At 41.2% G+C, this 25,829-nt stretch overlaps 1 long non-coding RNA gene and 1 other non-coding gene across 2 annotated transcripts; one reads left to right on the plus strand and one right to left on the minus strand.

Moving 5' to 3' along the window:
* Positions 1-293: 293 nt before the first annotated feature.
* Positions 294-398, minus strand: LOC114809335. The gene has a single exon (XR_003757122.1). It is a non-coding gene; the product is annotated as a U6 spliceosomal RNA (small nuclear RNA).
* Positions 399-6,321: 5,923 nt separating this feature from the next.
* On the plus strand, positions 6,322-24,730 carry LOC114809250. Its single transcript, XR_003757026.2, has 2 exons — positions 6,322-6,579; positions 24,449-24,730. It is a non-coding gene; the product is annotated as an uncharacterized LOC114809250 (long non-coding RNA).
* Positions 24,731-25,829: the final 1,099 nt, after the last annotated feature.

Here is a 25,829-nt window from a genome sequence, read left to right on the forward strand (position 1 = left end):
TCCATTAGTATCTCAAGATGCAACACTAGGATTCATAGTGATGTAAAAGCTAATATGAATGTATACCAAAGGGGCATGTGCTCCATTCAGGCAATTCAATATCAGATTCCTAGAAAAAAGACAAAACCATGAAACATTTTGACCATGCTTTAGCATTCAATCATATTTATTGAGTGCTTACTGTGTGCAGAGCACTGTACTAAGTGCTTGGGGAAGTATAATATAGCAATAATGAGAGACAATCCCTGCCCACAACAAGCTAGTGGTGGGGAGACACCAACACAAGTAAACAGAAAAATATGGAACACTTCACAGATTTGCATGTCATCCTAGCGCAGGGACTGTGATAATCTTCTCTGTATCATTCCAATTTTAGTATATGTCCTACCGAAGCAAGCATTTCTATCAGAGTAAACCACCTCACATGCCTCAGTTAATGTGATGAAAAATTGGAAATATCTATGAAGTCCTTGTTTACCAGACAACCTTTGAACTCTGGGTATTGCCAGAAGAAAACACCAGAACTGCTTTAATGAATGTTCAAAAATCAAAGACCCATTTGGAGAAAAACTTGAAATGCATCGCCAAAACCTAGTTTCTCACAGCTAAAGCAGAAAGGATTATTATCAGGTACATGATGGGAAATATAGAACCAACTAAGGAACAAGAAGTGGAATGCCAAAGCTGGGAGACTGCCAAGCTACAGAGACAGAAGTCAAAGAAAGAATTTATTTTCACCTCTAAAGAGTGTAAGTGGAACTCTACCAACTACTATAGCACAACTCAAGTACATAGATATCTGAAGTCACTTCAAAGATAACAGAAGAATCTTAAAAAGATGGTCACAACACTTCACTCTACTTATCAACCATTCTACTGTTGGGGATGATATTCTCTGAAGAAAGATTAACTTGCCAAATGCGAAGAGGTGACATTTGCTCCAACATTTTATGAAGTCACCAAAGCAGTTATAGACATGAAGATTGGCAAATCTCCCAGATTTTCAATCGTTCAATGTTATATTGCTGAGCTATACAAGTAGGGGAGAAAGATGAGCCTTGCAGTTTTGGACATGTTAATTTTGAGGTGCCAGCAGGACAGCCATGTGGACAAAGGAGAATTTAGTGAAACATAAATGAAGGCAGAAGGTATCTATGCCCTGTTCCAAGAGTTTGATTAGGATTGGGAGCAGAGATTTTACTATCTGCCAGATAGTAAACCCCTGGAAATCAGGGATCATGTCTACTAACTCTATTGTAAGCACTAAGTACATTGCTGTAAACAGAGGAAATGCTCAGTAGATAATATTGATTGTTTGGAGATGGAACAATAGCTAAAAGAGGCTGTGGGATATAAGTGCTTTTTTGGTTATGGTGATTTAGGAGTTTGAAAATAGAAAGGGAAGAGTCATCAGAGAGGAAAAGGTTGAGAAGCAACATGAACTACTGGAAAGAACACGGACCTGGGAGTCAGAGGCTCTGTGTTCTAATCCTAGCTCTGCCACTTACCTGCTGTGACCTTGGGCAAGTCACTTAATCTGAGCGTCAGTTCTGTCATCTGGAAAATGGGGATTCAATACCTGTTCTCTCTCCTACTTAGACTCTGAGCCCCATGTGGAATCTGATTATACTGTATCTTCCTCAGTATTTATTACGGTGCCTGGCATGTAGTAGGTATATAACAAATATCATTATTATCATCATTATCATTAGATTTTTATAGTATTTGCTAAGTACTTTTATGCCAGGCACCCTACTAAGCACTTGGGTAGATACAAGCTAATCACATTGGGCATAGTCCATTCCCACATGGGGCTCAAAACATTGATCCATATTTTTATGGATGAGGTAACTGAGGCCCAGAGAAGTTCATTGACTTACCCAAGGTCACACAAAAGACAAGTGGCAGAGCTGGGATTAGAACACAGGTCCTTCTGACTTTCAGCCTTGTGCTCTATCTACTAGGCATGCTACTTCTGCTCATCTTCCCACCCAAACCCTGCCCTTCCCATGATCTTCCCACTAGATCATGCTACTTCTCTGAAGTTAAAAAATTAAAGACATTGAAGTTAAAGAGGTCAAAGATAACAGTGAGGGAAGGGAGGACAGTAGGAGCAAGTATTATTAATTGATGAATGGGGAGAACAAGTGGAAAAGTGGATTTACTGAACAGGCAGGTGACTGCCTCTTAAGAAACATCCTGAGAAGGATGACAACAAAGGAGTGGCATGATGAAGACTGGCAAGAATCAGGACTTTGGGAAGTTCATTTCTGATTGTTTCAATTTCACCAACACAGTACTTGGTGAGGTCATATCATCAGAGGTTAGGGATGGAGGTGAAGGGAAACTGGAGCCTTCAGGGGGAACTTGAGAAGAAGCATAGCCTAGTGAAAAGTTCATGAGATGGGAAGTCAAATGACCTGGGTTCAAATTCTGCCTCCATCACCTATCTACTGTGTGAGCTTGAGCAAGTCACTTAACTTTTTTGAAAAAGTTACCTCAGTTACTTTATCTGAAAAATGGGGATTAAGACTGAGTCTCATGTGCGACATGAACTAGTCCTACCTGATTAGCATGTATCATTACCAGCACTTAGTATATTGCCTGGCATGTAATAAGCACTTAAATACCATAAAAAAAACAACCAGTTAAACATTCACAAAAGTTGGCTGGGTTGTTGGTTGAATGGGTTAGGGTAGCTAGTGATGGAGTTTGCCTAGTAGAAAAGAGACCCAAGTTAGAGTGAATTTGTAGTGGCAGAAATCAGACCAGTGCCTGTGATTCTGCCAGCAATGGATGTTCTGTATTTTAAATATTGTATTTAAGTACTTACACAAAAGTATAATATTTAATCTCCAATTATTAATACATTGCTATTTGATCCTATAACTAATTTATTACATTGAATTATTGCAATGAATTGCATTTTTATCACTTTATAAACATATTTAAATTTGGGAGGACATATTAATACATTTACATTATTTCCAATGGTAAAACTATACTTGTTTAACATTTTTTTTTCTTGCTCTATTTTTAAAGAATCCAATTACTGGAGCTAACCAGGGTATCCTGTTTGGGTTTTTTTCTCTCCTGAAACTTGTCTTCTTGTTTGCTGAGATGATTTAGTTTAATCATGAGTAAGGTAGTAATTTAGGTAGTTTTTTATTAAAGACTCATTTTACTCATAGAAGAATACTTTATACAAAAATTCCATACAAACTGTCATTATAGAAAGTCATGAGAAAAAGAGTGCAAATAACCCTGGACCATTTTGGGAATCAAGAACACAAATCTCCAAAGAAAGAATCATCCTTGAAAGTTGTTGAAAAGTTATAAAGTCTAGGTGGAGACAAATAAAACTTTCACACTCTGTATTCCTGAATCTCAGTGTGAAGAAAATATTAATTCCTTTCCTTGTGAGGTGACAGAGTATTGACCCAATTTCAATACTGACCACATTGCAGCCCATACTGGATACCGGGATTGCTAATGCCTCACCAGCTGTCAACAGTAGAACAGAGTTGAATCTCTATAAGCCCTGAGTCCTTATCCTCAATCTAAGCTCTTGACTATTTCACTCTTCACATGCAGGTTAATAAATGCCTATGCTTTGCCATTCTAACCAGGAGATTTCCAGTAAATGTGTGTCATGTTTTCCTTCAAATGTTGAGTATAAGCCACTGTAGGGCCATATCTCGTCATCAATCTCTTGGTGGAAGACCCACTGAAATCAATGTGAGCTTTGTGCAAAAAATCAATAGCCATTCCTATCCCATAAAAGACAACATTCAAAACCCTAATGTATCCAAGGGAACTAGATTATTATTGGAAAAATCTGGCATTTGTTAAAAGGAAAAAAAAATATATGTTTCCAAGCATGGTCCAGAAAATTAAATACAACTCAATATGCCCATACAGTTATTATTGGATTTTGCTTTTCCTCCCATTTCTAGTTTAAATATGGAACTTGGAGACAATCATATTTACAGTGTACTTACTGTGTGCAGAGCACTATAACTAAGTGCTTGGGAGGGTACAATATAACAGAGTTGACACGTTCTCTGCCCACAAGAAGATTATAATCTAAAGGGAGAAAGAGACATTCATATAAAAAATAAATTATGTGTACATAAGTGCTGTCAAACTGAGGGTGCAAAGGCAACTCAGAAGGGAGTGGAAGAAAAAGAAATGAGGGCTTAGTCAAGGAAGGACTCTTGGAGAAGAAATGCTTTGAATAAGGCTTTTAAGGTGGGGAGATTCATCTTATGTCTGAAGGGAGAGGGAGTTCTAGGCCAGAAGAGGATGTGGATGAGAAGTTGAAGGTGAGATAGATGAGATTGAGGAAAAGTGAGTAGGTTGGCTATAGAGAAGTGATGTGTAATGAGTTTCCGCTTTATGTGGAGCTGGATGGGCAGCCAGTGGAGGTTCTTGTGAAGAGTAGAATCATAGACTGAATGATTTTGTAGAACAATGATCCAGACAGCAGAGTAAAGCATGAATTGGTATGGGGAGAGACAAGAGACAGAGGAGTCAGCCAGGAGAGAGATGCAGTACTTGAGGCAGGTTAAGATAAATACTTGGATCAACATGGTAGCAATTTGAATGCAGGGGAAGAAAAGGTTTTTGCAATGTTGTGAAGATTGAACTGACAAGATATGAAGATATATTGACTATGAGGGTTGAATGAGAGAGATAAGTCAAGGATAATGCCAAGATAATGGGATTGTGAGATAGGGAGGATGGTGGTACTATCTATAGTGATGGGAAAGTCATGGGGAGAGCAGGGTTTGGGTGGGAAGATTAGGGAGAAGCATCTTGGCCTAGTGGATACAGCACTCTCCTATTACAACCTAGTCTACACACTTCACTCCTCTAATGCCAACATTCTAACTGTACCCTGATATCACCTATCTTGCCACAGACATTTCACCCACATCCTGCCTCTAGCCTGGAGTGCTCTCCCTCTTCATATCTGACAATTACTCTCTCCCCTTTCAAAGTCTTATAGAGGGCACATCTTCTCCAAGAGGCCTTCCCTAACTGAGCTCTCCTTTCCTCTTCTCCCAATCCCTTTGGCATCACCTTAACTTACTCCCTTTATTCATCCCCCATCCCAGACCCACAGCACTTTGTACATATTTGTAATTTTTTTAATATATTAATTTCTGTTTCCTCCTCTAGACTGTTAGCTTGTTGTGAGCTAGGAATGTCTGTATATTGTAATATCATACTCTTCCAACTGCTTAGTATAGTGCTCTGCACATAGTAAGTGCTCAACAAATGACTGACTGACTGAGCACTGAGAGTAAGCAGGACCTGGGTTCTTATTTCAGCTCCTCCACTTGATTATGTGACTTTGCAAGTCACTACACTCCTCTGTGCCTCAGTTACCTCACTGGAAAAATGGTGATTAAGACTGAGGCCCATGTGAGACCGGGACTGTGTGGGATACAGACTGTGTCCAATCTGATTAACTTGAATCTACCCTAGAGCTTAGAACAGTGCCTAGTACATAGTAAGTACACACAAAAAAAGAGAGAAAGAGAGAAAGTGTTTATAATATTCCTGCTGTTAGTACAGATGAAGCTGGTAAGGAAGTGGTAGGGATCTCTTCTATCCCACCTTGATTGTGTTCTGCTTTCATCCATCCCCATCCTTCAGTAACCACTTACCAACTGTGTTTGTGTTATGACTTCTCTCCTGTCCCTGCACAGGAACAAAGAAGGAGGAAGAAGCAATGTCACAAGTCCCCACAATACCAACCAGGACCTTCTGGGACTGGGGGAGCCTCAGTGACATATTGTAGAGTTTAAGCCACACCTCTGATCACCAAGGTTACTGTGGAAAGGTTTTTACTTAGTTTTACTAGCATGAAAGGGAGTGACACATACATACATACATACACTCACACTCACTCCACCAAGGGCCCAATACCAGTCTGGGGTCAAAGGAACCCACACTGCCAATGCTTTTTCTTTCTGCTTCCAAGTGCTACTACCTTCTGCTGCTTTTGAGTGCTGCTTCTGCTGCTCTCAACATGCTTCCTTTTTGCTTCTATGCATGTTACTTACCTCTGTATGTGCTTCTGTCTACATACCCCCTCACAATTCACTGCTACTGCCTTTTATCTGGCTTAGGCATCACAGCTGTGACTCTACATGCAGTAACTGATTGGTCTAGGCCTGTTACTGGGTAGAACAGGGAGAGAAAGCCCTGCCTCCCTCCATGATCCACCCCCACAGGCCTGCAGTCACCTGCCTTGAGTAAAGTCCATCAGTGGCTTTGCCAGTCTCTTCCATGTTGTTGTATCACAACAGTCATTAATAAGGCAGCTTATTTTGGACTGACCACAATAACAACATTCTTTAAGTTCTTAAACAGTTGGAAATTACTGTACTAGAGCATAGCCTGATCTTTTGGCAGGCAGGCAGGCAGGCAGGCAGGCAGGCAGGCAAGCAGGCAGCTTTTTTGTAACTGGGAGCCAAATGGAGAGAGAGAACAGCAAAAGGGAATGCAGTGGGACTAACTGAACTTGCTCCCTGGCATTTGGGACCCGAAGAAAGGACCAAGTCTCAGGTATTGTACCACTGGGATGCAAACTGAGATTCCCATAACATTTAGAAAAATACTGTGGACATCTTGGCTTGAGTTGGGAGATATGTGAGTACCTGGCTTACATAAAAATACTGTGTACTTAGGGTGGAAAGTATTTAGGGAGAGGGTGGAGAAGGCAATTTTGAGATATATGGGGGACAAGAAAATCCCTGGGAGTAGTAGAGTGGTAAGAGGGTGTGATCTATAGTCTACATTTTAATTACCTATAAGGCATAGTCATCTCTTTGGGGCTGGTTCTGGAACCAGAATTTAAAAAAAAAAACAATTTTTCAGCCTATTTAAAAGCATGCCTAAATAGGATGAGTCACAATTCACTCATATGCCAGGTACATCTGCATAAATCTATAATGTCTAATGAAGGATTGGCTAGATTGCCTCATCAAGGTTCAAGAGTGAGCTAGTTCAGTTCTGGCTCAGGGTATAAAGGAGTATAGATACAGGGAAATTATCTCTACATTCAAATTTATTTGGAAACCTCATGATCTCCTCTTCCATGACTTTTGAATGATAAAGATTATTGCCCTTGACGTATACTAACTAAATCATTATTTTAAAAGGCAGCATTAATTAACTAATGGTTCAAGTAGACAAAGTAGTCAGTATTTGGTTACTTTTGGAAAATGGCTATAATTCTAAGTGGTTTTTTCAGAAAATGTGTTTTGGCTTTGCTACCTTCAATAGATGGGCATTCAACATTCAGTACAATTCATTCTAAAATCATAGATGCGTTTGGGCATGACATTCTACATTTTAAGGGAACAGATTTGAGTTTTAAGCTTTGAAGGAATTATTTCAAGCAATAGTGGGCAAGAAAATCATTTTTTTAAATGGTGAAAAATACCTTTTAAGCAATAAGATACAGCAGGGGGTGGTGAGACTGTCTAATAGCAGTTAATCTGAATAAATAATATGTTTTTAATCATAAAGTGGCATTTAATTAACCTGCAATAACTGGCTTATTAAATCTAAATTAAATCATTATTTGAGACACTTAATTTAAAATGTGAATAAGTATTATACTTTCCTTTTACCTGGATTGCTGAATTGAAAACTGAGAACAGTTTTTCATTTGCACTTGCTCTTACTCCTCTCAGTTGGAAATCACAAGCCCTCATTTCCAAAGCTTCATGATGCCGTTAAATATAGCCCAGCCATTTAGAAATAAAAACTATTCTAAACTCACAAAGAATTCAGAACATGTGTAACTCATCATCCTTTTGATAGTGTGCCTAAATTGTTTAGCATAGATGACAAAATTGATAGAATAAGAATTTCCAAATGTGCAAACAAATCCTAGAAAAAGTAGTAAATGTCAAAAATTTTCATTGTCTATGATAGCCTTAATCAGTAAGGAATGTGAAATCCTTACATTAAGCAAAAGTACATGTACATGCATGTGTGTGGGTATGCATATCATTCATTCATTCAATAGTATTTACTGAGCGCTTACTATGGGCAGAGCACTGTACTAAGCGCTTGGAATGTACAAATTGGTAACAGAGACAGTGCCTGCCCTTTGACGGGCTTACAGTCTAATCGGGGGCGACAGACAGACAAGAACAATGGCAATAAATAGAATCCAGGGTGTCTGCTAGCCTGGCAATACAGAGAACAATGGCCCTGTCTTGAAAGGAATACACAGAGATACAAATGAGTGATATCATGAAAAAACACACAATAGACACACTACTATTATCTAAGGAGTTCTGTGAATTTTTCAAAAATTTTCAGACTCTTGACCTGGTTAATACTATCAAATACCTTTACAGTCAGAAAGCAACAATATATTGGACTTTCTCTTTCTGATGGTGCATGGTAGATTTCTGTTCTTCATAGTCTAATAATTAGGATTCTGCTTAGACTCTTGTTGCCTGCAAAGAATAACAAGGTGATTCTTTGGGTGATTCCAGTCAGTTTTCTTCCTGAAGATTGTGATTGTGGTAGCATTTTTGAAATCTTGTGGCATTTCTTCAGAGTCTCAGAAGCTGAATGTTTGTATAAAATTCCCTAAGGATTACATATCCTTCATGCTTGTAGATGTCTGCAAGAAGGCCATCAGGAATGGATGATTCTTAATTTTTCATTTCTCTGACTGAAGAAGTTAGTATCGCACAAATCATAGCTGAGGCTTTATGCCTTGATAGTCCTCTCTGTTATCATCTAAGTCATGTTGATTAGTTCATTATATCACTCTTTCCCTACCTGTAATTTATTGTAATGTCTATCTCCTCTGAAGATTGTAAACTCCTTAAGAGCAATGATTATCTCCAATTTATTGTTCTCTCCCAGTAGACAGTACAATAAATTCTACCAATTGATATGTAGGTGTACATCTTTGTCTATGATGGGTTGTTCCATCTGTACTCCTCAACAGTACCCAAGTTTTGTCTATGGGGCCAGAGATCTTGTTTAACATGACAGTCACCATTACTCTGGATGTTTTTAACTTTGTTTTCCCATGATGGGCCACATGGGTTTCTGTGCTTGAGCTGTCTCTGTTCCATTGCAGATTTTTGTAGGCCTCTTCCTGTTTGATCACGAGGACCTGCAAGATGCCTTTGATGCATTCAATGCTGCAATAAATGCTTTTTGAAATGTTGAGCCATTTTCACCCATCAGGTCTTGATGACCATCTGATAAACACTAGATATCCATTCATATCATTGCTTTTTTGTTGGGAGACTCCTTGTTCCATCCAATACAGCTGCAATCATAGTGCCCCAGACTACCTTGAAAGCCTTCTTTACTTTCCAGGGGTTTGACATTTAAGCTTCTTGATGATTTAGATACTCCTCTGAGGTTCAGTGGTTATAAAAAAGTATGTAGCATCTGAGCTGCTGGCCAAACTCCACCCTCTCATGGCTGTAAAACACTAAAATGGATATTCAAATGATAATGTTCTAAAAATGTTATTACTTTCTTGGGCTTTAAAAGAAAAGCAAATTTCATTCATTTCCTCCATTCATACTACTTCAGTTGTGTACCTCAAATTGATATTTAAATTTAAACTTCAAAGCCAAAAATTGGAAATGAGTCTATGATATGTATTGATGTCCAATATTCTTTGTTAAGCAAAGATTTACTGAGCAGGAGGACAACTAGAGTGCTCAGGTGTTCTGATAGAATCCTGTGGCCTTATGATAGGAAGTGACATGCTTCTAAATGACCTGGATTGGGCATTTGATTAATTATATGCCAGTTGGAGCTAGCATCCCTCCTGTGGGCACCAAATCTCAGCTGTTCCTCCAATGACTCAGTTGGAACAAAAGAAAAGGCTAAAATATAGCAGTTTCAGCATGGTCATTAAGTACTAACCAGTTGCCCAATTAGAATGGACTACTGAGAACTATTTATTCATGATTTTTATTAATTATATTTATTAACTGCTTACTTATGTGCCAGACACTATATTTAAGTGGTTGATTTTCTTCAGTGTATCATAATGTTGCCCATTCCCAATAAAAGCTATACTTAAAAATAATTAAATGGCCAAAGCCAGTCTTCCTAGATTGACCCCATCAAGCTCCAGTTACTTCAATTTTCCAGCTGCCTTGGGGTACTTATGCCTTTTCTGTTGAATGTTTGTAATTTTAACTATTTTTATTCATACATGTCCTATGTCCATGTTAGCTGTGCTATATGTCTATTTGAAGTGGGTTATTTGTGTCAGTCTTGTTTCTTTCACTGGACTGATGACTGGGGCTACATCTTCTTCTTCTTCTGTACTTCCCACAGTACTGAGCACAATATTCTATGCAGTGTTTACACAGACCTGACGTGTACGTCAAGCTAAGAAACATGTGTGACCATCCGTGGGAGGCCAAGAACGAAGCAATCCAGGAATTTCCTGGCTAAGAAACAAAAATGTTTACTTGCCAATGAAGAATTTATTTGGTGTTTTGAATTAGATATAATAGGCTAGTTTATGAAAACTTGACCTGGCCTATGGCTTTGAGGAAGTTTTGGAAAACAGCTACCTGGATCTGAAATCAGTCTGGCAAAATTTTAGAAACACAAAGGGAAACGAGTATGCAGGGACTTTATCTCAATCATGAAACACCAAAAAAAATCACAGAATTTCAATGGTGTCACCATAATCACTAACCTACTTGTGTACTTCACTGCTATCCATTGTCAGCAAAGTTTTAGCTACTAAAATAATCCCTTAACAATCACTACATGAATTACAAAATATTTTCTTACCAAAACAGTTCCCTCCAGTTATTGCCACATCTTCCACCTACCATTTCTCTCCTCCTTGAGCGAGTTGTCTTCAACCGCTATCTCAAATTACTCTCCTCCAATTCTCTACTTAATACCCTCCAATCTGGCTTCTGTTCCCTTCACTCCACAGAAACAATCTTCTCAAAGGTCACCAATGACATCCTTCTTGTCAAATCCAATGATCTCTACTCCATCCTAATCCTCCTCTACCACTTAATGCCTTCAACACTGTATACCACACCCTGCTCCTGGAAACACTAACCAACTTTGACTTCACTGACTCTGTCCTCTCCTTGTTCTCCTCTTATCTCTCTGGGCTGTTTATTCTCAGTCTCCTTCATGGGCTCCTCCTCTACCTCTAACCCCCTAATTGTGGGGATCCCTCAAGATTCAGTTCTGGGTCCCCTTCTATTCTCCATATACACCCAATTCCTTGGAGAAATCATTCACTTCCATGGCTTCAACTACCATCTCTATGTGGATGATACCCAAAGATAAAACTCCTACCTGATCTTTCTCCCTCTCTCCAGGCTTGCATCTCCCCCTGCCTTCAAGACATCTCTACTCGGATGAACTCCCATCACCTCAAACTTAACATGTTCAAAACAGAGCTCCTTCTCTTCCTATGCAGCCCTGATCTCCCCTGACTTTCCCAGCACCATCCTTCCTGCCTCACAAACCCATAGCCTTGGCATTATACTTGACTCTTCTCTGTCATTAAACTCACATATTTCAATCCATCACTAAATCCTGTCAGTACCAACTTCACAACATAGCTAAAATCTGCCCTTTCCTTTCCATCCAAACTGCTACCAAGTTAATACAATAACTCATCCTATCCCGACTGGACTATTGCATCAGCCTCCTTACTGACCTCCCAGCCACCTGGTTGTCCCCACTCCAGTCCATAATTCACTCTGCTTGCTGCTTGGATCATTCTTCTACAGAAACATTCAGGACATGTCACCCCATCCTCAAAAGACTCCAGCGGTTGCCAATCAACAGCCACATCAAACAAAAACTCTTCACCATTGGTTTTAAAGCACTCCATCACCTTGCCTTCTTCTCCTACCTCACCTCACTATTCTCCTTCTACATCCCAGCCCACAAACTCCTCTAGTGCTAACCTTCTCACTATGCTTCGATTTCACCTATCTTGACGCTGACCTCTTGCCCTCGTTCGGCCTCTGGCCTGGAATACCCTCCTTCCTCAAATCCAACAGATAATTACCCTTCTACCTTCAAAGCCTTATTGAAGGCACATCTCCTCCAAGAGGCCTCCACAGATTAAGTCCCACCTTTACTCATTTCCCACTCCCTTCTGCTTCACCCTGATTTTCTCCCTTTGTTCTTTCCCCCATCACAGCCCCACAGCACTTATGTACATGTCTGTAATTTTATTTATTTATATTGATATCTATCTCCTCCCTAGAATGTAAGCTTGTTGTGGCCAGGGAATGTGTCAGTTTATTGTTGCATTGTACTCTCTCAAACACTTAGTATAGTGCTCTGCATACAGTAAATGCTCAATTAATGGATGAATGAATGAATGAATAATCAACACAGAGGGTGGGGCAAATAAGGAAAATGAGGGTCATTGTCACTTCCCAAAGAAGCAGCGTACTGGTGCACAGAGGAGGCCACAGGGAGGGGCCTTGGGGACAGGGAGAGAAGGCAGTTCCTTGGCTGTGGTGTGGGGTTGGGGACAAGAGTGCTCCAGGAGAAGCGCTGTGGCCTAGAAAGAGCACAGGCCTGGAAGATGAAGATTTGGGTTCTTATCATGGTTCTGTCACTTTTCTCCTGTGTGACCTTGGGCAAGTCACTTAATTTCTTTGTGCTTCAGTTGCCTCATCTGTAAAATAGGGATTAAAGCTGTAAGCCCTGTTTGGACCCTGGACTGTGTCCAACCTGATTATCTTGAGGCTACTACAGCACTTAGTACAGTGCCTGGCAAATAGTAAGTGCTTAACAAAGTGTCATTTAAGAAAAAAAAAAGTAGATGAGGCTTCGGATTACAAATGATTCATTTGACTATTATGCTGAATAGTGCAGCTGGCTGCAACTTGAAGGTGGGAGGGGAGGTGCATATTACCATTATGATATTTGTTAAGAGCTTACTCTTTACCGAGCACTGGGGTATATACAAGTAAATCAAGTAGGACATAGTTCCTGACCCACATGAGGCTCATAATCTAAGAGGGGGATAGAATCCCCATTTTACAGATGAGGAAAGTGAGGCTCAGAGAATTAAGTAACAAGAGCAAGGTAATACAACGGACAAATGTGGAGCGAGATTAGAACTCAGGTGTACTGTATTCTTTCTAGTAGGCCACACTGCTTCCCTCATCCACATCACTGAGCCACTTCATAAAGACCAGAAGAGTCTACCTGAAATAGTAGGCAGTCGTAGGGAAGCAGATCCAGAGTATATGTTCCCATATTATGTGTACAAAAATCCTATCATTAGTAAATGGTGGGGTATGAAGCTATAAGCAGCATGGCTCATTGGAAAGAGCATGGGCTTTGGAGTCAGAGGTCATGGGTTTGAATCCTGGCTCCGCCACTTGTCAGCTGTGTGACTGTGGGCAAGTCACTTCACTTCTCTGTGCCTCAGTTACCTCATCTGTAAAATGGGGATTAAGACTGTGAGCCCCACGTGGGACAACCTGATTCCCTTGTGTCTCCCCCAGCGCTTAGAACAGTACTCTGCACATAGTAAGCGCCTAACAAATACCAACATTATTATTATATTAACATAAGTGAAGTGAGGGTGGTTCATTCATTCATTCATATTTGAGTGCTTACTGTGTGCAGACCACTGTACTAAGTGCTTGGAAAGGACAAATGAGCAACAAATAGAGACAATCCCTGCCTACCCCAGGTTTACAGTCTAGAACAATGGAGGCAGACATCAAAACAAGTAAACAGGCATCAATATAAATAGAATTATAGATAGATACATATATACATAATTGCTGTGGGGCAAGGAGAGGGAGGAAGAGCAAAGGGAGCAAGTTGAGGTGACATGGAAGGGCGGGACTGAGGAAAAGGGAGGCTTAGTCTGGGAAGGCTTTGAAAGGGGGAATAGTGATTGTTTGGCATATTTGAAGAGGGAGGGTGTTCCACGACAGAGGCCGAACATGGGCAAGAGGTCAGTGGCAAGATAGGCAAGATTGAGGCACAATGAGAAGTTTAACACCAGAAGATGGGTGTGTGTGGGCTGGGATGTAGGAGAGAAGGGAAATGAGATAAGAAGGGTCAAGGTGATGGAGAGATTTGAAGCCAGTAATGAGGAGTTGTTGTTGGATATGGCAGTTGGTAGGCAACCACTGGAGATTTTTGAGGAGGGAGATGATGTGTCCCGAATGTTTCTGTAGAAAGATAATCTTTCTTGATGTGGTGGTTTGGGGTGAATATTAAAGTGCTTAAGTGGTACAAATCCAAATGCACAGGGGATGAATAAGGGAGGTCAAGAACTTCCAGTGGTTTTCCATCCACCTCTGCATCAAACCAAAACTCCTTGCCATAGACAAGAAAGCATCCAGCCACTTGCCCCCTCCTACCTTACCTCCCTGGTTTCCTACTACTACCCAGTCCACGCACATCACTCCTGTAATGCCAGTTTATTCACTCTACCTTAATCTAGTCTATCTGGCCTCCAACCCCTCACCAACCTGGAAGGCTTTCCCTCTTCACATCCTACAGACCATCACTCTCCACACCTTCAAAGCCTTAATAAAAGCACATCTCCTTCCCCTCCTAAACCATCATTTCCTCTTTTCCCAAACCCCCAGCTCCCCAGCAACTTTTTTTGTACTTGTTAAGTGTTTACTATATCTCAGGTATTATGCTAAGGACTGTAGTAGATATAAGGTAGTCTGTTTAGACATAGTCCATGTCGCATATAGGGCTCACAATCTTAATCCCTATTTTACAGTGACTGAGGTAATTGAGGCACAGAGAAGTTAAGTGACTTGCCTAAGATCAGGTGGCAGACAAGTGGTGGGGCAGAGATTTACTTCAGGTTCTCTGACTCCCAGGCTTTTGCTCGTCCAGGAGGCTATGCTGCATCTTATCATCATTACACTTGGATTTACACTCCTTATTTAGCCTTCTTCAGCAATTTATTTACTTATTAATGTCTTTCTGTCTTCCTTCTAGACTGTAAGTTCATTAAGGGCAGGGAACATGTCTACCAACTCTATTATAATATAGTCTCCCAAGTGTTTCATTTCAGTGCTCAATAAACATAATTGATGGATTGACTGAGGAAATTAGGAGTTAGTCAAGAATGGTCTCTTGGAGGAGATATGATTTTTGTAGGGCTTTCAAGATGGCAGAGAAGTGGTATGTCATATATGAAGAGGAAGGGTGTTCCAGGATAGAAACAAGGATATGGGCAAGAGTTGGTGGTGGAATAGAAGGTAAGGCAAAGCGAACAGACTGGGATGTTATATTTGAAAGGAAATCAGGCAGAAAGGTACCTCTGTTTCAGAGGCAGAAAGAAAGGTATTGTTGCTGAGTAGCCCTGAGTAAATAGGGCTCAACATATATTTTGGAACAAAAAAGAGAAGTCTTTGATTTAGAAGTGTGTGAAGTACACGCTTTATTGCCTTTCTTTTTTTAACATGGCATACTGAGAACTAACAAATAAATACTACATTATTAAAAAGAGATTCCCGAAAGTTTCTAATGCTCACTATAAGAACTTCATCTGTAGAAAATCAGCTGTTCTTCAACTATTGAGAAGGAGTGTAACTTAATGGGAAGGAACTGGGCCTAGAAGTCAGAGGACCGGGTTCTAATTCTGGCCAATCTGCCACAAGCTGCTGCACTACTTGGGCAAGATACTTAACTTTTCTTTGCCTCAGTACCTCACCTGTAAAATGAAGGTAAAAGAAAGAACCCTTCCCTTCCATCTTTTTTTAAAAAATCTGTATATAGTATTTATTAAGCTCTTCCTATATTCTGGGCATTGTATTAAACACTGGGGCTCTCAATATTAATTCCCATTTCACAGAAATGGCACACATAATTGCCCAAGGTCACACAGCACACAAGTAGGAAAGTCAGGATCAGAATTTAGATACCACGATTCCCAGTCCTGTGCTCTATCCAATAGGCCACACTGCTTCCCATCTTGGATAGTGAGCCCTTTGTGAGATATGAACTACGTCTGATGGGACCAAATTGTATCTACCCCATGCTTCCTTATTCTGTGGTTGGCACATAATAAACATACCACAGTAATCTCTTAGGATGTGACAGAAACCATGCAAGTGAACTATTAAGTGTGTAATGATAAAGAAAATTAGCAAGACTAAGACACATGTAATACTCTCCACCTTCTTTATCATTTAATTTTTATTAAATTTTTATGTCTTAGATTTTGACAAGTGAGTGGATGAGTATGAGCACTTGGACCAGGGTGATTATTTGATGGAAGGTGGGGATTGGATCCAGGAAAGTGTTGTGGAAGGAAAGTCAACAGGAATTAGGGAACATGTCTACTAGCACTATTATACTGTACTCTGCCAAGTGGTTAGTACAGTGTTCTGCAGACAGTAAGCATTCAATAAATATGATTGATTAATATGATTAAATGTGAGAGTTTAAAAAGAATGACTCAAAGAGTAAAGTGATGATAGTGGGTTATCAAGCGTAATGGGAAGATTAAATGAAAAGTAAATTTTACACATTTGTAAAGAGCTGACAGGACATATTGTTATCCATATCTGGGAGCCAACCATAAATGCAAGACTGCTGTGGCAATGAGATCTTGAAGTAAGTAAGTTAGATTTTCAGGTTAATCTTGCATATTCATTCAATAGTATTTATTGAGCGCTTACTATGTGCAGAGCACTATACTAAGCGCTTGGAATGAACAAGTCGGCAACAGATAGAGACAGTCCCTGCCGTTTGACGGGCTTACAGTCTAATCAGGGGAGACAGACAGACAAGAAGAATGGCAATAAATAGAGTCAAGGGGAAGAACATCTCGTAAAAACAGTGGCAACTAAATAGAATCAAGGCAATGTACATTTCATTAACAAAATAAATAGGGTAATGAAAATATATACAGTTGAGCAGACGAGTACAGTGCTGAGGGGATGGGAAGGGAAATGGGGAGGAGCAGAGGGAAATGGGGGGAAAAGAGGGTTAAGCTGCGGAGAGGTGAAGGGGGGTGGTAGAGGGAGTAGAGGGAGAAGAGGAGCTCAGTCTGGGAAGGCCTCTTGGAGGAGGTAAGTTTTAAGTAGGGTTTTGAAGAGGGGAAGAGAATCAGTTTGGCGGAGGTGAGGAGGGAGGGCGTTCCAGGACCGCAGGAGGACGTGGCCCAGGGGTCAATGGCAGGATAGGCGAGACCGAGGGACAGTGAGGAGGTGGGCGGCAGAGGAGTGGAGCATGCGGGGTGGGCGGTAGAAAGAGAGAAGGGAGGAGAGGTAGGAAGGGGCAAGGTGATGGAGAGCCTTGAAGCCTAGAGTGAGGAGTTTCTGTTTGGAGCGGAGGTTGATAGGCAACCACTGGAGTTGTTTAAGAAGGGGAGTGACATGCCCAGATCGTTTCTGCAGGAAGATGAGCCAGGCAGCGGAGTGAAGAATAGACTGGAGTGGGGCGAGAGAGGAAGAAGGGAGATCAGAGAGAAGGCTGACACAGTAGTCTAGCCGGGATATAACGAGAGCCCGTAGCAGTAAGGTAGCCGTTTGGGTGGAGAGGAAAGGGCGGATCTTGGCGATATTGTAAAGGTGAAACTGGCAGGTCTTGGTAACGGATAGGATGTGTGGGGTGAACAAGAGAGACGAGTCAAGGATATAAATGGCAACTGAAGTCAGAAGTGAAGGAGGTCCTTGAGAGACCAAGGACGAGTGAATGGAAAGGTAGGAGGAGAACCAGGAGAAAGTTGGGTTATTAAAACCTATGTTGGACAATGTCTTTGGGATAAGGAAAAGTCAACAATATCAAGGATTGTGGATGAAGGAGGATAAGATAAAGAAGAACCCATTAGATTTGTCAAGGAGCAGGTCTAACCAAGGAAGTTGCTGAAAACCATCACCTCTAATCTTGCCAGATCTAACTTCTCCGGGTTAGAACTCTTGAGACCAAGGAGAAGGGAGAGTGGAAGCACCATAATTTATGGACTTCTCCTGTGCAACTACCTTTTGGCTCAGGGTTTTAGTTGACACTGCAAACCTAACCCATACCTTCAGCCTCAATCTTACCTTCAGCCTCAATCTCCGGTTCTGGAGATAATGATGGTATTTGTTGAGGGCTTACTATGTGCCAGACACATAGTGACCTTGGGGTCACACAGCAAACAAGTGGTGGAGCTAGGATTAGAACCCATGGCCTTCTATCTCACAGGCCCATGCTCTATCCACTACGCCATGCTGCTTCTCAGATATCTTAGAAGATCTGTTCTAAGAGATGTTGTAACTACCACATAGGTACCAGCATTCTGGGGTTTTTCATTCAATCAATGGTGTTTCCTGAGCACTTACTGTGGACAGAGTACTGTTCTTAGAGTTTATGCCAGCAAGACCCAGAAGAGAGGCCAGGTGAGCCCTGGAAGGCTTCTGGCACCTGGCATCAAGAAGTGTAAAGATTTTTGTGAATGACATACTTGTACTTTTCAAATTCCATTTTCTCCTCAATTGCTTGGAGAAGAGGTTTCCAAAACATGGGACTCTGCCCAGTGGCCCCATTGTCCTTCCTGTCATGCTACAAATGCAATGTAGAGAAAACTACGACAGCTGGATTAAAGTCTGGCTGCTGAACAGAATAAATGAAAATGTTCAAGTGAAGATCTTTTTCAACTGGGAGTGTCTTCATATTCGATTAAAATGGCTGGGTTGATTATACAATTCAGCTAACATTTGGGCACCAACAGAAGCAATAGCAGACTGTGGGCTGCCTCATAGGTTCCAGCTGCTAGATGTTGGAAAATGCTGCAAGTGTAACACATTCAGCAGCTCCCAGCATCTAGCATATCCATCATATTATTTCCTCTCCTCATATCCCTTCAGACACTTGGGTTTAGCTGCTGAGGAAGAAGCCCTTAGGAAGTGCAGGACTGGAAGCACTATGGCCCAGCTGAAAAAGCATGAGCCTGAGAGTTAGGAAATCTGTATTCTAATTCCAGCTCTTCTTGTCTGCGGTGGGACCCTACCTGCCCTGTGCTTCAGATTCCTCATCGGTACAAAGGGGATTAGATACCTATTCTTTCTTCCCCTTAGACTGGGAAACCTATGTGAGGCAGGTATTCATTCATTCATTCAACCATATCTATTGAGCGTTTAATGTGTTCGGAGCACCGTACTAAGTGCTTGAAAAGTACAATACAGCAATAAAGAGAGACAATCTGCCCACAATGGGCTTACTGTCTAGAAGCAGGGAGAAAGACATCAAAACAAGTAAACAGGCATAAATTTAAATAAATAGAATTATGGATACATGCATATATACAGAAGGGTTGTGGGCGAGGAAGCGGGGAAGAGCAAAGGGATTGAGTTGAGGTGATGTAGAAGGGAGGGGGAAATGAGGAAAAGGGGGCTTAGTCTAGGAAGGCCTCTTGGAGGATGTGCGCGTTCAGTAGGGCTTTGAAGCAGGAAACAGTGATTGGCAGATTTGAAGATGGAGGCTCAGGCCAGAGGTAGGATGTGGTTCAGGGGTTGGTGGTGAGAAAAGCGAGATCGAGGTACAGTAAATTCATTAACTCCCATTCTCTCCTGGACCCCCTCCAATCTGGCTTCCATCCCCTCCACTCTACCAAAACTGCTCTCTCTAAGGTGACCCATGACTTCCTTCTTGCCAAATCCAATGGCTCCTACTCCATTCTATTCCTCCTTGACCTCTCAGCTGCCTTTGACACTGTCGACCATCCCCTCCTCCTCCACACCTTATCTCACCTTGGCTTCACGAACTCCGTCCTCTCCTGGTTCTCCTCTTATCTCTCTGGCCAGTCATTCTCGGTCTCCTTCGCAGGCGCCTCCTCCCCCTCCCATCCTTTAACTGTTGGAGTTCCTCAGGGGTCAGTTTTTGGCCCTCTTCTGTTCTCCATTTACACTCACTCCCTTGGTGAACTCATTCGCTCTCATAGCTTTGAGTACCATCTCTACGCAGATGACACGCAGATCTTCATCTCTGTCCCTGTCCTCTCCCCCTCTCTTCAGGCTCGCATCTCCTCCTGCCTCCAGGACGTCTCCACCTGGATGTCTTCCCCCCACCTAAAACTCAACATGAGCAAGACTGAGCTCCTCATCTTCCCTCCCAAGCCCGGTCCTCTCCCAGACTTCCCTATCACCGTGTATGGTACGACCATCCTTCCCGTCTCTCAGGCCCGCAACCTCGGTGTCATTTTTGACTCGTCTCTCTCGTTCACCCCACACAGCCGATCCGTTACCAAGACCTGCTGGTTTCACCTTTACAATATCGCCAAGATCCGCCCTTTCCTCTCCTCCCAAACGGCTACCTTACTGCTACCGGCTCTTATTATATCCCGGCTAGACTACTGTGTCAGCCTTCTCTCTGATCTCCCTTCCTCCACTCTCGCCCCGCTCCAGTCTGTTCTTCACTCTGCTGCCCGGCTCATCTTCCTGCAGAAACGATCTGGACATGTCACTCCCCTTCTTAAACACCTCCAGTGGTTGCCTATCAACCTCCGTTCAAAACAAAAACTCCTCACTCTAGGCTTCAAGGCTCTTCATCACCTTGCCCCTTCCTACCTCTCCTCCCTTCTCTCTTTCTACTGCCCACCCCACACGCTCCGCTCCTCTGCCGCCCACCTCCTCACCGTCCCTCGGTCTCGCCTATCCCGCCGTTGACCCCTGGGCCACATCCTCCTGCGGTCCTGGAATGCCCTCCCTCCTCACCTCTGACAATCTAATTCTCTTCCCCTCTTCAAAACCCTACTTAAAGCTCACCTCCTCCAAGAGGCTTTCCCAGACTGAGCTCCCCCCAATTTTTCTCTTTGCTCCCTCTACCCCCCCCTTCACCTCTCTGCTGCTAAGCCCTCTTCCCCTCCCTTCTCTCTCCTCCTCCCCCTCTCCCGTCCTACCCCCTCAGCACTGTACTCGTCTGCTCAACTGTATATATCCATCACCCTATTTATTTTGTTTATTTTGTTTAATGGAATATACATCACCCTGATTCTATTTATTTGCCATTGTTTTATGAGATGTTCTTCCCCTTGACTCTATTTATTGCCATTGTTCATGTCTGCCTGTCTCCCCCAATTAGACTGTAAGCCCGTCAAAGGGCAGGGACTGTCTCTCTCTGTTGCCGACTTGTACATTCCAAGCACTTAGTACAGTTCTCTGCACATAGTAAGCGCTCAATAAATACTATTGAATGAATGAATGAAAAGGTTAGCATCAGAGGAGTGGATGTAGAAGGAGAGAAGGGAGGTGAGGTAAGAAGGGGCAAGATAATGGAGAGCTTTAAAACCAATCAACCAATAAAGTTGATGTTTTTGTTTGATATGGAGGTTGGTAGGCAACCACTGGAGATCTGGTTGTAGGTATCCACATAAGTGCTTAACATTAAGTAAAAATTTAACAAATAGTACAATTAATTAACTTACAATTAATTTTACTGGGATTATAAAGGAAGTAGAAGGAAAACTAACTCCTCCTTTCTCTCTACTCAAGATACCTGCGGTTGTATCCTCTACCTGTATGGATAAGGAAACAGATCAACCAGGAATAACTAACACAAACATATGTTTGCATACATACACACACAGACATATGCATATGTATGAATATTATCTAATCTGAAGAACAAGCAAACAGTAAGACAACAGTACTGAAAGTCCAGACAAACATAGGCCAAAACAAAGTTCTTTAAGTAGCAAATAATCATATATATGATATAAATAAAATATCAAATTTTCTACAGTTAAGGTGTGCAATATTGGCAATAGCCATGGGCATGTATACAGGTGCATAAATCTTTTGGGTATGAATAGAATGTCTGACTGGCAATCCTGCCTGCACAATTAATATGTACAGATAACTCCTAGTTCCATTACTAAACGTTCAACTAAGCAGTTGGATTTTGCCTCTGAGTTGTTCTTTTTTTAATGGTATTTAAGTACTTAGGATGTTCCAGGCACTGTACTGAGTGCTAGGGTAGATACAAGCTAATTAGGTTGGACACAGACCATGTCCCACATGGGACTCACAGTGTTTTTTCCATTTTACAGATGAGGTAACCGAGACACAAAGAAGTTAAGTGACTTGCCCAAGGTCACACAGCATAAAAGTGATAGAGTTAGGATCCTCTCCCCCTTCAAAGCCTTACTGAAAGCATAGCTCTCCAAGAAGCTTCCCAGACTAAGCCCCACTTTTCCTCATCTCCTATTCCCTTCTGCATCACCCCTTGCTCTTCCTCCCTCTCCCCACCCCACAGCACTTATGTATAAATCTGTAATTGTATTTATTTATATTGATGTCTGTTACTTGTACTGATGTCTGTCCCCCTCCTCTAGACTGTTAGTTGGTTATGGGCAGGGACAGTCTCTCTTTACAGCAAAAAAGATCGCCTCTGTTGCTGTATTGTATTACCCCAGGTGCTTAGTATGGTGATCTGCACAGAGTAATAACTCAATAAATATGATTGAATGAATTGAATAAATGAATGAAGAGGAGGAATTCAGTTTTGGATACAGAGTTTAAAATGGAGGTACAGTATCCATTTAGAAATGTCCTGAAGCCAAGAAGAAACCTAAGAATGCAAATGTGTAACAGTGTGAGAGTTTAAAAAGATAATTTCAAATCTGTGAACTCCGTAAACAGGAAGGATAATAGTATTGTAAACTATCTCCATTTAAACAGTAGAGCTAATTATTCTTTCTGTATGCATTTACATATCCCCACAAAGACTAGAGGTATATTTGAGTGCTACATAGAAGAATTAGGAATCAGCTCATTAAGTGATAATGACATGCAGGCATCATTCCTAGAAAAGTGGACTTGGACTTTCAACTACATAGTTGGCCATAAAATTATGAATTTATATGTGGAAAGAAAAGTGGAAGAGTTAAAATGTTCATAACTAAAGGGAATGGCTAAAGTATGTTGGATGTTACAGTAATTATGGTTAATATAATTATTAAAAATAAAAATACCAACTGAAACAGAACATCTCTTGCAACTTCCCCATTTTAAAGGACTGCAGTGGTCTAATTAGTAACTTTTAAATTTAGAATACACACAAAATGCACAAAGAATACTGTTTATCATAATCTATTTGGACTTTAAAAAGATTTAATTGTGAAAAAGGACTTCAAGGAAAGCATAATGAAGTCAACACTAAGATAATTAAAGCTATAATGAAAATTTATTTTTTTCCTCCTTTTGTGACCTTACTGCTACCTAGGAATTGCTAGGCTAATGATTCATTTAAAAATAGGCCCTAATTAGTAACTATTCTTTGAATGATTTTATTTTACACCTTAATAAAATATTAATGTGGCAGGAATATGAACTAATGAATATGCAGGTATTTCTGGGGCCTGCTGGGGTTCCCCCAGCTCCTCTCTCAGCCAGAAAATTCTAAAGTTCACTGGAAGGAGTTCTTGGGGAAACCATATATTTCACCCAGAATCTGAGATCCTTCTGGATATTTTTCTTCCCAGGAAAGGGGTAGTCTTTAGAAATCCAGCACCCAAACCCCAAAACTCATCTAAGCAGTATCTCTTAGTGGATAGAGCACAGGCCTAGGAGTCAGAATAACCTAGGTTCTAATCCTAACTCTGCTACCTGCCTGCTGAGTGACCTTGGACAAGTCACTTGTCTTCTCTGGCCCTCAGTTACCTTATCTGTAAAACAGGGATTAAGACTGTGAGCACCATGTGGGATAGGGACTGTGTCCAATCTGATCTACTTGAATCTACCCCAGCATTTAGAACAGTTCTGGGCACAAAGTAAAGCTTGATAAGTACCATTATCGTTATTATTATTATCACCATTATCATTATTATTATCTCTAGATTCCTGTCTCTCTCTTAGGATCACACCTGCAAAGTTTCCAGTAATCTATCAGTCTTGGATATGGGAGGGAGAGTCAAGCAGAGGCATACCCCTTTCATTTCTTAGCAAATAGTAAGTGCTTAACAAATACCATCATCATCATCATCATCATCGTCATTTCTGGCTTGGGCAATGGCTACCAAGTGGTAGGCAATCTGCTACAAGTTAAAATTTCCCTGTGCTGGGCAGCAGTGGCACGGGAGAGAGTCGAGGGCGGAGACTCAAGTTTACTGCACAGAAGAAGGCAATGGGAAACTACTTCCGTATTTTTACCAAGAAAATTTTATGGATATACTACCAGAACAATTACAGATGGAGAGTAGGGCATTCTGGTAGAGATGTGTCCAAGGAGTTGCTATGGGTCAGAGACAATTTTATAGCATAAGACAAGACATGACAAAACTTAGATGAGCCTGCAGCAAGTCATTGTATAAGTGATTGTTTTTGATCCCATGAACAACCACTGAGAAGAAGAAATCTGTGAAAGAACTAGGCTGCTCTATCCCAGGATGTGTCATTGAGGACCTGTGGGGTGGGGCACAGAGCGAAGCATGACCTTTTTTTCCTGCTTTACCTAGTAACAGGCCTGGACCAATCAACAACTGCCATGGAGAGCCACTGGAACACCTAAAGCAGTTAAAAGGAGGATGCTTTGATTTGCGAGCAGGGAAGCAGTTTGCAGAGCCTTGCGCCAGTGGTCGCACAACAGAGCCAAGTCACCAGGAACTTCTCCAAGCCTACCGTGGGATTGGCAGGACAGGCTACCTCAACTACCAGACTGGTAGAAAAATCTTGTTGGAGTGGGTGCAAGTGAGATCCCCTGTGTGTCGGTAAAAATTTAAGTAAAACTTTTCATGGTATCCTGACTCTTCACTTGTCATTGAGTGCCTGGTCTAGGAAATTACTGGTCCATACAAACTGGGAGCTTGTGACAGAGATTCCTGTCACCAACATCACTTGACTCTCCACATTAGCTTCTCCCTCCAGACAAGTGTAACGTAACATGACACCACATATGTATAACATAACATGTCTCTTCCACAAACCTGAGGCCTTACTACACAAAAGATTCTGGTCAGACTTTAAATGGTTTAAGATTTGCATAAAAAATTTCACATAAGTGTAAATGATTCTTGATAATGGTAACTACATAAAATGAAAAACCTATTACAAATTCATAGCCCCAGTCTTTTGGTCCCACAGTGCCCAGATCCAACAAAGATTCAGATTAGTTATTTGAAAAACCTCAATATTCGATAAAACATTTTCCTTTTTTCCTCTCCCCTGACTAGCTTCCACCCTGTTTCCCTCATTAGGATTCTCTCTTATTGTCTAGGAGGATATATTTGATATCTAATGAAAATTATATTAGCTCATAATTGTGTCTACCATGCAAATAAGCTTTCCCAGGAGAAACACTCGAGGTAAACAAGATCTTCCTGAATCCACTGTGTTGCTTAGTGTGGAAGTAAACATATTCCCTTTAACTGCTGAAGACTTTTCTGTTCCCACAGAACCTTGTATAGTGTGGGATCCTATATTGATAGTAGTAGAATATGAATAGTAGTAGTATGGTACTGTCCCAAGCACTTAGTACAATGTTCTGCACATAGTAAGTGCTCAGTACATTATATTAATTGATTGATAGTAGTAGTAGAAGCAGTAGTAGTGGAAATGGTAACAGCAGTAGGTAGAGTAATGTTTACTGAGCTCCCACTTGTTGCAATGCACAATACTAAGCACTTGAAAAGTATGAAATAAATGACACATTTTCAGCCTGTCTGCACTCAAACAGCAATGTACTTCTACTAATGGTTTTCTCCCCTAGTTTGGATTTGGGTAGCAAGCTTCACATGTCAGTTTAGCTAACTTCTATCAATACATGGTTTCTTTTTTCCCAGATAATGTGTAAATCTTGTTTTCCCAGTTTTTTTCTCTGTATTTCTCCAATCTATACAG

This window comes from Ornithorhynchus anatinus, chromosome 2, assembly GCF_004115215.2.
Source record: "Ornithorhynchus anatinus isolate Pmale09 chromosome 2, mOrnAna1.pri.v4, whole genome shotgun sequence".
Classification (NCBI taxonomy): Eukaryota; Metazoa; Chordata; class Mammalia; order Monotremata; family Ornithorhynchidae; genus Ornithorhynchus; species Ornithorhynchus anatinus.